At 40.5% G+C, this 16,083-nt stretch overlaps 1 protein-coding gene across 1 annotated transcript in view; it reads right to left on the bottom strand.

Annotated features, from left to right (window-relative positions):
- LOC134352313 (protein O-mannosyl-transferase TMTC2-like) overlaps window positions 1-16,083 on the bottom strand; it is a 226,675-nt gene that overhangs the window by 128,854 nt on the left and 81,738 nt on the right. The gene's annotated exons all lie outside the window — the stretch shown is intronic.

The following is a 16,083-nucleotide window of genomic DNA, read 5'->3' on the forward strand; positions in this document are numbered from 1 at the left end:
ATGAATTTAGAATAGAATAAAATATCTTTATCGTTATTGTTGTGGAGCAATGAAACACAGTTTAGCAGCTCAACGTTTTGCAGCATGACAAAGAATATATACATAAAATAAACTCTAAAACATCAGGAGTGCAGTCCAAAATTAATAATATATGGATGGGGGGGTAGGACTATTGCACACCTGCCATTCCTGGAAGTGTGATGCATTTAGCTGCCGCCGTCTTGGGGGGGGGGGGCAGGAGAAGGGAAGGAGGTGTTATACATTTCACTGCTTGTGGGTAGAAGCTGTTAAGGAATCTCTTTGTTTTCGTCCTTAATGCTCTGTATCTCTTCCCAGAAGGTAAAGGGGAAAACAGGTGATGGCCAGGATGAGTGGGATCCTTTGAAATACAAGTAGCCTGCTTTTGAAGTCTGCCAGTATAAATGTCTCTGAGGGAGGGTAGTGTTGTGCCAATAACCCGCTCTGCTACCCTCACCACCCGCTGCAAGTCCTTCCTGTTCTGTTCTGTGCAGCTGGCAAACCACACTGCACATTTCAGGCTAATATATGGTGACTGAACTTTGAACACTTGTTGAGAAAAGTTTTAAACTCTAATATCAAAACAACAGTAAAATGCCATCCAGCTCCTTAAGGTTGTTCTTCCTCCCAACTCGACCTTGGTCAATCTGCATCTCAAATCCATCAACTCCATGTGACTGTGGACACTTTAAAACATCCATCGCTAATAACGACAGTAATCATTACATTTTTCAGTTGTCAACAGATAGTTTTTCAATGGGGAGGGACAAACAGGTATCCAGATGAATATCACCAGTGAATGGCCAGTCTTAATTAAAAGTTCTGACCTTTTACCCATGGGAAAATAACGTCTCACTACATACCTAATAAATCTTTTAATCGTCTTTGCAATTTCAGGGAAATCAATATGAAAACAGAAATTGTTGGAATAAATCTCTAAAGCCAATAGTGCTAAGGGATTTTCACTGATTAACAAACAAAGCGACATTCAATGGTGCTTTCAAAATGAAATAGATTACGTGGAGTGCAGTATATCATTTGCATTTCTAGCAAAGATGAAAACTAAATTGGCCATCTAACTACTGTGGAAATATGTTTCAAAGGTTTCAAAGGTACAATTAATGTCAGAGAAATGTGTACAATATACATCCTGAAATGTTTTTTCTTCGCAACCAACCACGGAAACAGAGGATTGCCCCAAAGAATGAATGACAGTTAAATGTTAGAACCCCCAGAGTCCCCCCTTAGCTCTCCTCACTCCCGCGTGCAAGTGGCAGCAAGCAACTCCCCCTCCCACCACCGGCAAAAAAAAAGCATCAACACCTGCCACCAAGCACTCAACGGTGAGCAAAGCAACAGCAAAGACACAGACTTGCCGTAGCCCAAAGACTGCTCATTCACCCAATATTCAACATAACAAAGGCTCTCTCTCTCCCTAATAAGGGAAAAAGAGGTGTCCCTATTTCACAGCGAGAGGGGAGACATAACAAACAACTCGCTGGTTTACAATGTTAAAAGTCCATTGCGTACTTTTCCTGGGCTCTGTGCCCAAAGATTTCGGGTCTCTGGGCACACAGCCAGAGATCTTCTGTCTCCAACAACACACCGATCTCCTGCGGAGGCACCGGCCTCCGATCCTCCCATCTCCAGAGCCACAAAATCTCAATCCTCCGAAGGTGAGCGAAGCTCTTAGGCTGAGCCCTAGGCGTGCCGAATAATGGCCATTCATGAAATCCCGAGAGCAGGTCCCATTCCCGCAAAGAACCGTAATGAACTTTCCTTTTTTTTGGTAAGCATTTGATGTGACAAAATGGAGTAGACAATCCCAGAGAGCTAAGCTAATATGTTGCAATATATGCACGTGATGACAAGAAATGTGCTTACGAAGGAATACGTGACTGCAGGCACCTAATGTACTGAACATGGTGCAAGAATATGGAATTAGCAGAGACGAGTCAAGCGCAGATGGCAGACTACAACAAATGCATCGGGAGGGCTGAGCTCACTGGAAATGGTATCCTTGTCTTGTTCTTAAGTAGAAAAGGAACGCTTTGTAAAGGGTGTGTTGGTAGTCCCCGACTATCCCTGGTGAAATTCTTGCCCTTTCCCCTTGCAAGTACTAAAGAATAAAGGCACTTGATAAAGATCTACTCAGTGTTGGCATTGTGTTTTATGAGACTTAACAGTAAGATGCGCGACATTACGGACATTTGTCGAGCTTCATGATGGAATTTTGTATATGCTTCCTTACAAGTCTGCTACATCACCTTCACCCATTTCAATTATTTTTTCCCCATTCACAAGGCAAAATGATTTCACTTTATAATTTGAATGGATCTTTGTACATCAATAATTTAATTGACATTTTAAATAATGTGTTATATGTCCATATTGCTATATGTCCAATGTTCGTGTGTTATACATCCATTGATCTGACCTTTTTCAGGAAACCCATTTCTACATCTTCTCCTGGCAGAGCCTTGAAAAGATACTCAGTCTGAGAATGACTGTGATAAGTTCTATATCCACAATAATGTCTACAAGCACAATAAATCGTACCATTCTTAAATTGCATAATATGTCTCAAGTTGCTCAAATGACTTGCTTATTTTCTATTCATATGTCAATAGTCCGCTTCTCCTCCGCCTGCATAAAGGTTCTCTGGTAAGCATTAATTTTCTCCTCCAGACACAGGGATTACATCTGCACAGCAAAGAAACGCACGCATTATGTTTTCAAATGAATAATCAATATTACTAAAACACGTCGGTAAAATGTTGCTGTCTGGAACTCAGTGCATCATTCTCAATACATATTACACCTCTGCTGACTGCAGTGTTGACGTTAATTTTTTCTCCTTCAAACTCTCTGAAATATGAAACCATGAAATTTCTTTCATTTCAAAATTAATCTCTAAATGTACAACAAGTGCAGTATTATAGACTCAGTGGCCACTTTATTAGGTACACCTGCACACCTGCTCATTAATGCAAATATCTAATCACCCACTCACGCATGCAGCAACTCAATGCAAAAATTCATGTGGACATGGTCAAGTAGTTCAGTTGTTGTTCAGTCCAAATCAGAATGGGGAAGAAATGTGATCTAAGTTACTTTGACCGTGGAATGAGTATCTCAGAAACAGCTGATCTTCTGAGATCTTCACAAACAACAATCTCTAGAGACAGGAAGATGACAGTAACTCATATAACCACACATGATGACTGTGGTATGCAGAAGAGCATCTCTGAACGTATAGCATATCAAACCTTGAAGTGGATGGGCTACAGCAGTGAAGACCACGAACATACACTCAGGGGCCACTTTATCAGGTAGAGGAGGTACCTAATAAAATGGCCACTGTGTGTAAGTGCCAATGCTACAAAAGTCAGCAGTTAATGTCCATCCTCAATAAACTTTGAAAAGATGGTGCAAACTAACCATCCTGATCCACTGTACGGCTTCTAATGAAGATACTCTCACAGTGGTTATAGAGTAGGGATTTAGCCCTATAGACAATGGCATGGATCCAGTCAGGATGGTGTGTGATATAACAAGCGAGCCTGTGCATTTCTAGGTCCAGCTAGAACTAATTGATAATGGTACATCTTGGGGATACCAAGATCCTTTTCCTATTATTTTAAGGGTTTCTTTATCTGGGTTGAGTTGTTCTCTGATCTTGGCAATTTATTTGCAAATGTTTTGTCACCACGTGAGGCGACATTATTAGCGCACTGATGAAGCCTCCTTGTATATTGATAAAATGTTTGCGAGTAAATTGCCAAGATCAGAGAACATCTCAACCCAAACATCAACTATCCAAGCTACACATCTTCCGAATTATTTCTTTAACTGTTAATCTGTTGTTAATCTTTTGCATTTCTAACTGATGTTTAGTTCCACCAAAGTCAATGGAGACAAATATTAAGAGAAATTCTAACGATTATCAATATGAGACTTTGAAAGATTAGGAGAATGGGCAAAGGAGTACGAAGTGTTTGGTCATGCACCTTGGTAGAAGAAATAAAAGGGTAGGCTATTTTCCAAATGGAGAGAAAATTCAAAAATCCAAGAGAATCCCTGTGCAGGATTATTTAAAGGTTAATTTGCAGGATGAGGTGGTGGTGAGGAAGGCAAATGCAATGTTAGCATTCCTTTCAAGAGGATTAGAATATAAAAGCAAGGATGTAATGTTGAGACTTTATGAAACACTAGTGATGCCTCACTTGGAGTACTGTGAGCAGTTTTTGGGCCCTTTATCTTAGAAATGGTCTGCTAACACTGGAGAGGGCTCAAAGGAGGTTCACAAAAATGATTCCAGGATTGAATGGCTTGTCGTATGATGAGTGTTTCATGGCTCTGGGCCTGTGTTCACTGGAATTCAAAAGAATGAGGGGTGACCTCATTGAAACCTATTGAATGTTGAAAGGCTTCACTAGAGTGAATGAGGAAGGGATGTTTCCTATGGTCGGAAAGTTCAGGACCAAAGGACACATTCTCAGAATAGAGGGTGTTCTTTTAGAACGGGGAAAAGAAGGAATTTCTTTAGCCAGAGAGTGGAGAATTTGTGGAATTTGTTGCCACAGGCAGAGATTGATAGATTCTTGACTGGTCAGGGCATGAAGAGACACTGGGAGAGTGGGGCTGAGAGGGAAAACGGATCAGACATAATGAAACGATGGAGCAGACTCGATAGGCCAAACGGCCTAATTCTGCACCTATAACTTACGGTCTTGTGGACTCTAGTTTAGCACCAGTAACTGCATTTCAAATCCTAAAAATAAAGCTTTAAAAAGATTTTTCTTAGGTGAAAATATCTGCTATTTCTCTTCTATTCTCAAGACTGAAATTGCTAGCAAACTTATGGAAAGTAATTAGGTATTAGCTCCAAGCATTGTTCACAACTATTCCTCATTAAGCCACCATTAGCACACAGGGCAATGTAGTGGATAATGATCCTCTGCCCTGCCTCATACCAAAAAGGTCTCATTCCAAGGTAACCTGCCCGCAAGTCAGTTTAAATTATTATTAAATTACATTGCACAGTATAAAAATCAGGTCACCCCTGCAGGCATACGCCTGCTGTAAAATGATGGGAAAGAAATCTTTCCCTCCATTTGGATATCCCGAAAGCCAATCTGGGCAGTTGGTTAAAAGGGGACTATTGGATCACAGTTATGTTTATGGCAAAGGACATTGTGTTTGACCATAGTAATGAAAGGAAACTGAACTCATCAAGTTAATTAGAGAGCTGACGTAGCACTCTAGTTTGTAACTTCGCAAGCATTATTTTTCTACTCTTTACCAATTAATATTTCAACATCGTCTGGCAAATTGGAGTCAGGTGGAGAGAAAATATGTCAACCATTTTCCCCTGTTCATGGAAAAGTAGTTCTGTACTTTCTTATTCCTGTCTTCACTTACTTTGGGTTATTAAGCTGCATGCACCAAACTGCCAGTGGCAGGGCGGAGATGCGTCTCTACCAGAGGAGGTGTATAATGTTCCTTTCTTCCGCTAGCCTGCAGGTCACTCTTGGACAAGGTGTAGCACCTGTTTAACCCCCGAATCAGGGTTACATGAAGCTACATGAGCAGCTGGTGCATATCACAAGTCCTGGTTATGCAACCACTGACGCCAGGCAGACAATCCCTGAAGAGTATTGGTAATGGCTGGGGTCATCCATCTTGTAAGGACATTGCCCAAAAGAAGGCGATGGCAAACCACTTCTGTAGAAAAATTTGCCAAGAACAATCATGGTCATGGAAAGACCATGATCACCTACGTCATACAACATGGCACATAATAATGTCATACGACACAGCACATAACAAGCGCACCAAACTGGGATACTGGAGGAGGAAACAAGATTTCCAGTTCTTTAGGTTAATGCTAGGTAACTGTGGTGAGAGGTTATGATAGGAAAAGGAAGGGAGTCAGTTTGTGAGGCAACACCCACCCAGAACATGCTTGCTGCCCCAGAAGCAAGCTATTGGTCTTCAGAACACCTTAAAAAAAACTTTAGCTGTTACCTTCATTGGCTAGATTATGATCAGATCCATGCTAGATTGAATACTTGGACAACTAGTCTTCACTGTATAATTTTCATATTGAAATAAGCTTATTCATTGAAATAAGGAAGTTCTTTGGCAGCCTAGATTTTTAATGATGCTAGCACATCATTATGAATTAACATGGTTACAGGACTACTAACTATATGCGGAGCTGATAAGAAAAGCAATGCTTCAACAATGTTTCAAAACTGATATGAATGAAAGCACAACTTCTGTCGCCGGTCTAACATAAATGCACAACACAAATCATTATCATACAACAAATTAACAATTTCAGCAATTACTAATAGTTTCATCAATAAATTATTCTTTCTGCACAAAAGTGTACTTATTTACCAGTGAAGGTCCTCCAACTCTGGCGAAGTTCAGGGCTTCCTTCATCATGTCAGTAGCTTCCTGTCAGTTTTCACCACTGTCAGTCATGCAAGTCCCAGGTAGAGACTCAGGAATACCGTCACACTCAGATTTAAAAGGATTCTTCATTGTTGTTTCTGTAACAATTTTGTTTTACCAGTCATGGTTGTTAGCCCTGAGTGGAACGCCCGAACCTGGAGGACTGGTGGACCACTCTTAGTCTGTCCTCTACCCTTTGACCTGTTTAGCATGACCCTTACCAAGAACCAAAGCATAAAGCTCTGACTCCAGCCAGCATAACTCTCTGGGTCATTGAGGCACACAAACCTCCAAACCACAGCAAGGTTGTGGTCATCTTGGCGAGCAGAAGCATACAAAAAAACCCTTTATCTTGCAAATTATTGTGCTACTTACGTAAAATGCTCTGCAGCATTTGCAGCAAGTATACTGTCTACAATAATCATTACCATTTCCAAATTCAAAGTAAGTTTATTATTGAGGTATATATATGTCGACATATACTACCTTGAGATTCATTTCCTTGTAGGCACTTAACGTAGAGCAAATAAATACAATAGAATTAATGAAAACTACAGAGAAACAAAGACTGACAAACAACCAATGTACAAATGAAGACAAACAATGCAATTAAAATAAAATATAAATAAATTAATAGATAGATAGATAGATACTGAGAACATCAGTTGTAGAATCCTTGAACACGAGTCCATAGATTGTCGAATCAGTTCAGAGCTGACGTGAGTGAAGTTATCTATGCTGGTTCAGGAGCCTGAGTAATTAGTTAGGGAGTAAGTAGAGCTCTGTGTTACCCCATTATTTTTGATCATCATCTATTGTCGTCAGTGTTTAATGTTTGACTGGTAGTTACTTTGATTTAAAACGCTATTGGTTATAAATACTGTATTCTTTTGAACATCATGAAACATTTAGGGGAAAGTCTCTTTTAATTCTTCCAGAAAATATAAATGATCTCCTGTTGGAAATTCCAGCAAATGCAAGAATTTTCGTCGTCTGTGACTTAATTGGAGGCAGCATCCCGGTTAAAATAAACATGTTACACACACCAAAGTTGCTGGTGAACGCAGCAGGCCAGGCAGCATCTCTAGGAAGAGGTACAGTCGACGTTTCAGGCCGAGACCCTTCGTCAGGACTAACTGAAGAAAGAGCTAGTAAGAGATTTAAAAGTGGGAGGGGGAGGGGAAGATCCATCCCTCCCCCTCCTGTCTTCTCCTATCATTTTGGATCTCCCCCTCCCCTCCCACTTTTAAATCTCTTACTAGCTCTTTCTTCAATTAGTCCTGACGAAGGGTCTCGGCCTGAAACGTCGACTGTACCTCTTCCTAGAGATGCTGCCTGGCCTGCTGCGTTCACCAGCAACTTTGATGTGTGTTGCTTGAACTTCCAGCATCTGCAGAACTCTTCGTGTTTGCGAAAATAAACGTGTTTATACATTCTTTAAAGATTTAGGAATAGGACACAAATGTGCAAAGTAACAAACTGCCAATGTTGTCGATCGTAATATTAAACTTACATGTTTTATTCTTTAAGCAGTTGGGAAATCTCATTGACCCAGATCATTTCATTTTGTTTCTCAATCTGCTATGGTTGACGGATGTAATAAATACCCAATTGTGAGGCTCACTGTCACATGGGTGCCTCAACAAATGAGGTCAAGCTATAGGTGAGCAGCAATCCAGTCTGCAAAACTCATCAACATTTAAAATGGCTGGCCTGCTTTTATATCATGAGTAGTCCACTGGATTTAGATAATTAAATGTTTTAGTAATGGTAGCTTTAGAGTGTGACAGATTATCAACAACAATACAAGTTCCTTGAATGTCAAGCACTGTTAATTGAAAAGAAAACTTCCAATCTCTAACTGACTTTTATTTAATGCAGGAAATACCGGCAGCCATCAATCGATATGGAATGATAGTTGGCCTTTAGTGCTCAATCCATATCGCATTACTTACTGCTGCTGCTGAAAATTATATGAATTTAAGTGCCATTAGATGCTTGCTTTAAGATTACAGGATTATAATTAACAAATTTACGGTATGTTGAATTGCACCGAAAAATGTGCTAATTATCAAAGCACACCTTGTATTGACATTAGTAACTTCCTTCATTATCTCATACCACATTGATACAATGATCATGTGACCATTGCGATAACGTTAAAATAGCGGCTGACAGCTGCTGTTAATCTGTGAGTGATTGTTCCTAGCACGTTATTAAAAAATCTGCTTTGAAGCTGATATGATTCCTGATGATCTGTGAAATGTTAATTTATTCATAGAGCTGTGACTGCAGAAAGATTCAGGGCACAATCACCTCCAGAGGTGACACAAAGGAGGAGGAAGCAGCTTGGGCAACTTCTATATTTCTGACTGAATTTTCTTCACAAGCTCCACTGAAGAAATGGGCTGTCTGCACTGCAGGATCAATCAGCAGCCAGCTACATTTTGCTGCCCCACTCTACCAACCACCACTTTGAATTTCAACCTGCCCATTGTAATGCAAATCTCAGGGTTTGATGGATGTTGGATGCCAGTGGAAACATGTACTTCTTGTGTAATACTTCACTCGTGCCCTTGGTGGTTCTTGTGCAAATTTCTTTCTTGGTAACTGTCTTGTTCACACCAACAGCCACCACCTGTCTCATATCATGGACATTCGGAATAGCTCTCGACACACCCGGGGCACGTTGACATTATGTGAAATCATTTCAAGATTTCAAGATTTTTGTTAGTGTTGATGCTGCAAATTTTTTTTAAAAACTAAAGATCTGTGACCTTTCTCCTTCCCCAGATACTACCTGACCTACTGAGAATCTCCAGCATTTTCAGCTATAATTGCATGACAGGAACTCTTCTGTAACCGTGATATTTATGTCAAATGGTGTAGGATCCACTTCAGACAAAACAGTGACAGCACTATACGAATCAAATTACAATCTACTCTAAGCTTAGTTATCAATGTCCTTCCGATGCACTATTACTTCGGCCTAGGGTCATGGAACATGTTCATGCAACATTACAGCACAGAAACAGGCTTTTTGGCCCATCTAGTCTGTGCTGAAACATTAACCTGCCTAGTCACATTGACCTGCTCCCAGATCATAGCCCTCCATACTCCTCTCATCCATGCACCTATCCAAATTTTTCTTAAATGTTGTAATTGATCCTGCATCCACCATTTGCGATGGCAGCTTGTTCCACACTCACACCACGCTCTGAGTGAAGAACTCCCCCCTCATGTTCCCCTTAAACATTTCATCTTTCACTCTTAGCCCATGTCCTCTGGTTGTATCTCACCCAACCTCAATGGAAAAAGCCAGCTTGCATTTGCCCTATCTATACCCCATATAATTTTGTACACTTCTATCAAATTTCCCTCAAATTTCCACATTCTAGGGAATAAAGTCCAAACCTACTCAACCTTTCCCTAAAACTCAGTTCCTCAAGTCCCAGCAACATCACTGTAAGTTTTTCTCTGCACTTTTCAATCTTACTTACATCTTTCCTGTAGGTAGGTGACCAGAACTGCTCACAATACTCTGAATTATGCCTCACCAATACCTTATACAATTTCACCATAACATCCCAACTCCTGTACTCAACACATTGATTTACAAAGGTCAATGTGCCAAAAGCTTTCTTTATGACCCTATTAACCTCTGACACCACTTTCAGGAAATTATGGATCTGTATTTCCTAATCCCTCTGTTCTACTGTGCCCTGCCATTCACTGTGTAAGATCTACCCTGGTTTGTCTTGCCAAAGTGCAACGCCTCACACTTGTCTAAAACATTCCATCTGCCATTTTTCAGCCCACTTTTTCCATTTGGTCCAGATCCTGTTGCAAGCTTTGATAGTTTTCTTCACTGTCCACTACACCTCCAATCTTGGTGTCATCTGCAAATCTGCTAATCCAGTTAAGCACATTATAAGACCGTAAGACCATAGGAGCAGAAATTCTCCCCGTATCCCTTCATGCCCTGACTAATCAAGAATCTGACAACCTCTGCCTTAAATATACATAAAGACTTGGCCTCCACAGCTGTCTGTGGAAAAGAATTCCACAGATTCACCACTCTGGCTAAAAAAATTCCTCCTCATCTCCATTCTAAAGGATGCCCCTAATGATACACCTCTAGTCATAGGCCTCCTGTCACAAGGGCAACCATCTACAACCACTTTCTGGTTTCTCCCACAAAGCCAATGTCTAATTCAATTTACTACCTCATCTTGGATGCTAAGCAACTGAGCGTTTTTGATCAACAGGACCTTGTCAAAGAGGAAAAGGGAGACAGAAGTCTTGACACGTCTTGTGAGAATGTTCTGAAAGGTCTATTTCCCCATCCTGACATACAAAACCTCACTCCTATCATTCATTCCATGCAGCAAAGTCTTCTTTTGAAATTCTTTCCTGCAGCCTCTGGCTCCTCCAGTACAATTTGTTACTGATAACTGACCCCTCAGGCAGCACGTCTTTAAGAACTGACACCTTTATGCAACTGCTGTACAGCAAAGTGTCAGTCAGCAGCTGTGTTCAATCGAGCTGGTCCCATTGTAAACTGTGCGAGACCCCTCTTAGCACTTCTTCCTGGATGTAAGCAATTCCTAGTGCTGTTTTAAATGGCTTCTTGACTAATTTCACCATTTATCAACAGCGTCTTATTTTGGTACTAATTCTCAATGCCACGTTGTTAGGCATTTTTTTGGTGCTACAGAAGTAGGTCAATTAAAATACACAGAACGTTCTTTATTGTCAATCGGAAACAGGATTAACTGATTACTGAAGTAACTTTAAACCTGTCTACAAGTTGCTGAGGAGCAAGTGCTCAGAGAAGAAAATGTGTTTTCAGCTATCACTCGATGACAAGAGCTATAATCAAACAAGTAGAGCATGTAAGTGCCATCTGGTTAGCATATTCTTCACCCCCCCACCCCCCATATCTTCATTACCAGCAAAACTCTTAAATTTAAGATCATGAATTCAATCTCCTTTCCCAGTCCTTTGAAGAAGACAGTGTACCTGTTTCATGTAATGTGCTTTCCATGAGAGCCACGGCACACTGCACAGTGTTTTGAGAACCAGCTAAAATCTAGTTGACAATATATCTCTATTGTCAGCCTTTACATCATGTTCATTGACTTTCATCTGCATTTTAAGAGATTTATTTAAACTAATGTGAACAGTTAAACAAATCAACCAAAAAGAATAAACATTTGATGAATTGGTAACATGTTTTGAATTTCTATTTTTTTTTAAAGTCAGATCAACTGCAATATTATATTTACTTGCAATAACCCCAGCATGGATGCAAGCTGTGTATTTTATTCCCAGCATGCCATGGTAGCATAGTGGTTAGCACAACACTTTACAGTACAGGAGACCTGGGTTCAATTCCCACTGCTGCCTGGAAATTTGTACATTCTCCCCTTCAACGTGTGGATTTCCTCCGGGTGCTCCGGTTTCTTCCCACAGTCCAAACGACATGTTGGAAGGTTAATTGATCATTGTAAATTGTCCCGTAATTGGGCTAGGATTAAAATTGGGGGATTGTTGGGCGGCATGACTCAATTGTCCCGTAGTTGGGCCAGAAGAATGCACTGTATCTCGATAAAAACATTTTATAAGGTTCTGAGCTTGAAATAGTAATGCTTATACTCAACCATAACAATCGAGTGTGTCCTATTAAATGTCATTGAAGGAATATTTCTCAATTCTATTTATTGTTCTATGATTCTTATAAAGAGGCTTTTTAATGAAGTATTTGATAGATGTGCTATCAATTTTCCTTATCAACCCACAGACTGGGATGATTAATAAATAGGTATTTTGATGTTTAAAAACGTGTTTCTTGGCCTACTAAAGAACGCCCTTTCGTGCCCCGTGCTTTTTTAAAAATTCAGATCCATGTGTTGACAAAATGTTTGGCATGGTCAGCTGTGCCCTTTAGTAATTAGATTTCCTTCATCTTACAAAAATGTTCAAATAAAACGAGCTGTATGAAAAAAAATGGATGGCTAAATTAGTCCTTCCTCGGTTTGACAGATGGACACATGCAGTTCATTTGATTAATGGCTCTATTCTTAAACCCCAGCATGCTCCATGCACATACCAAGCCCCAGCAGATTAACATGTCTCTTCATCTTTAGCTGTACACTGCAAGGTTTTTTTCTTTCAGCCGCTAAGTCAGATATTCTGTTATCAAATACAAGTTTGACATTATATATCTGTTTGCATTACACAAGATAGATACAGTTTTGAGATTTTTGCTGGGGGGGGTGGGGTGCTGGATCATGCTTGATCTGGCCCACACTTCGTAATCATCATCCACACCAACTAACCGTAACCCAGGAGGTGACACTGGATGAGACTTCGTTTCAGCAGCCTTCACACAAAGCACAGCAGGACAAATCCTTTGGCCTAGCTCACTGACTGCCCAATGGTCTTTTAACAACTCAAAATCAAAGTAAATTCATCATCAGAGTACACATATGTCACCATATACTCCCTTGAGATATATTTTCTCGCAATCATTTACAGGAGAGTAAGGAAATACTATAGAAATTATTTTTTTTAAATCTATACATAAGCAACGACTGACAATCACCCAATGTGCAAAAGAAGATGAATTGAGCAAATAAAAATGCTGAGAACATGCCAACTGCCTGCTGTCAAAAACAATTAAATTGCTTTAAGATGACTGCTGATGATCTGCGACACTTAAAGGCAAGTCAAAGGTTTCGAATATTTATTAAACCCTCTTTCCTTTCCACGCCCTGTGGCACATCAGGCAGCACCTTGCCATTTCTTTAGTACTTGTGTCTGTTTTTTATGAGACCAAGTTGCTAGCTGGACGCTCAACCCAGCGTGGTTGGAAAGCGTGCAAGGAGCTGGCTGGATTCGAACCTACAACCACTCGCCTGGGAGTCCAGTGCTGATCCTATTATGCCACCAGCCAGCACTATTTACTAAATGACTACAGATAATATATTTTAAAAGACATGACATGAATTAAAATCATGATAATGTTTCTAATTATTTCCAACAATCTGTGTTTTTGTTCAGATTTTTTGCATTTGTAGATTATTCATTTCTGTTACCTGACCAGGTAATTTTGCAAGCAGCAAATTCTGCTGAATTGGCAGAAGCACCCAAACCGGCTCTGAATACCATTGTGCATTTCCTGATGCCTTCAAGCATGAAGTGGATTTAAAAGGAAATCGCAGAATTCAAGGTCAGCGCAGTCTGCCTCATTACCCCGCAGACATAAACACTGCACAACACACAAGAATTTCTAGGTCAGTGTGTGTGTGTGTGTGTGTGTGTGTGTGTGTGTGTGTGTGTGTGTGTACATTTCTAATATTCCTTTTCGATGACTGTGTTCCTTGTGCTTTTTAAATTACTGGTTTTCAATGAAAAGATTAGGAATAGAGCTTGCCTCAGTTATTCTCGTTCACAGTTTCCATAACCTCACCCAAAGGGCGTTATGTCGACAAATGTCACAATGCTATTCATCACAAGTGAACCCACTGTGATCAACCGCATCTGAGTCAGAACCAACTAACAGGCATAGTGCCTGCATGATGCATATGGATTGGCTACTCAAGAGATAAAACTCAACAATTCAGCACGGAGATTACCTACCTCATTCCCATTTAGTGAAATCCCACTTAGTTCTTTTATGCTCAGACAGTTTAAAAGGATTAAGCAACTTTGAAATAAAATATAATATGAAATCTCTCCTATAAAACACACTTTTGCTTTTACCCTTTTTGTTTCACCTTGAGGAATTAGTTTCACTTCATTGCTACTCAACTTTTCACTCTAATTTACTAAAGGACCACAATGGATCCTCTGATTAAAAAACGAGTTGGCCTTTTAACCTTTAATGGCTATACACTACTATGGCTTGTTTGTAAGGGACCATCATACAACCTCACTAAGGAGCTTACAGGCAAGGCCAGGCATCCGTGAGATTTCGTTGACACATATCAAGTACCATGGTTATTTCACTCAAATTGAGCGTCATCAACATTGCTTAATATACACAGATGAAAAGCTGTGTACTCTACTGCTACACACACAAACATAATGCTGGAGGAATTCAGCAGGTCAGGAGCATCTATGGAAATGAGTAGTAGTAGATGTTCTTCAGGACTGAAAGGGAAGGTGGGGTGGGGGCGGGAGGGGGAGATGTCTGAATTAAAAGGTGGGGGGAGGGGAAAGATGCTAGCTGGAAGGTGATAGGTGAAGTCAGATGGTTGGGAAATGTCAAGTGCTGGAGAAGAAGGAATCTGATAGGAGAGGGGAGCAGACCACAGAGAAAGGGAAAGGGGAGGGGAACAAGGGAAGCAGGAAGAAGTAGGCAAGGGAGAAGAAGTAAAAGGTCAGAGTGGGGAACAGAGGGAGGGGGGTAATTTTGGACCCTATCAATTGATTGCATTTTTAGAAAAGTTATGGTGAGAAGGCGGGGGAGTGGGACTAAATAGGAGAAAATGGATCAGCTCATGATCAAATGGCGGAGCAGACTCCATGGGCCGAATGGCCTACTTCTGCTCCTTTGTCTTATGGTCTTATGGTCTATCTGGAAAGCAAATCGAATATAGAATGAAATCACTGAATACCGAATATAGCATATTACATCCTCAGACACATGACAATACAGAAAATATATATATTTGTAAAAATCTTACTAGGATGTAGCTGGAATGTAGCTTGCTTGCTAGGGAAGGTGACTTGGGGTTTATGACACTTAAGGCCCTAAACCACGAGTTAATTGGTATGGATTTGATTGCTGTGATAAGTCAACATTTGCAGTCTCAATGTATCATACAGCTACCAGGACAGTTGAAGGAAAAATTATTGCATTGCAGATTTCTGTTTGGCTTTTATGTTCCTATGGATATTTTATGTAAAGGATGGGTAGCTGAGTTAATCAGGACAGAAGCCTCCTGGGGTTGATGTCTGGCACGTGCTGAGTAATCTAATCTCAGGTCAGAGTATTGATGGAAAGACCAGAGTTGGCATGAGGCATCTGTGAGAAGGGAATCTCAGTCCTTTACAGAAACAATGAACTTCTGACAAAACAAATCAGCCTCAGCCATGGTAAGACCCCCTGCCATACTGAAGTGGTCTGACAAGCCTATGTTATCGAGAATTCCCAGGGTGGAGTGGTGATGGGAATCAGAGCGGGTGGACTGAATACAACACAGACGACCCAGCTAGAAGAACAGGGATGTGGGGGATGGAAAGTGGGAGGGGGAAGCAGGAATGAAGCTAGTAAAAGGCAGAATTTAAATTTTCTGTCACATTGTTTTCAAGGGATCTGACCAGTCCCTCAGATTATATTGCAAGATAGTGTCTTGCTCAGATAACATATAAAAATATTTACAGATAAATTCGCCATGCTATCATAGAGGTAGCTAGGTACTATTTGTACCTAAACTCAATGCTTTGAAAGCTGGCCTGGACAATTAATTTTTTTTTTGTCATTGCATGTTTTTGCAATTATAACTGCACACAAATGGAGCAAAACAGTTGCTGCCCACACTGAGGCATGGTAGAGGGCGGAGGGTGCAGCTTTTCAAAGGCCGAGCACAA

This window comes from Mobula hypostoma, chromosome 9 (assembly GCF_963921235.1).
Source record: "Mobula hypostoma chromosome 9, sMobHyp1.1, whole genome shotgun sequence".
NCBI classification, from domain to species: domain Eukaryota; kingdom Metazoa; phylum Chordata; class Chondrichthyes; order Myliobatiformes; family Myliobatidae; genus Mobula; species Mobula hypostoma.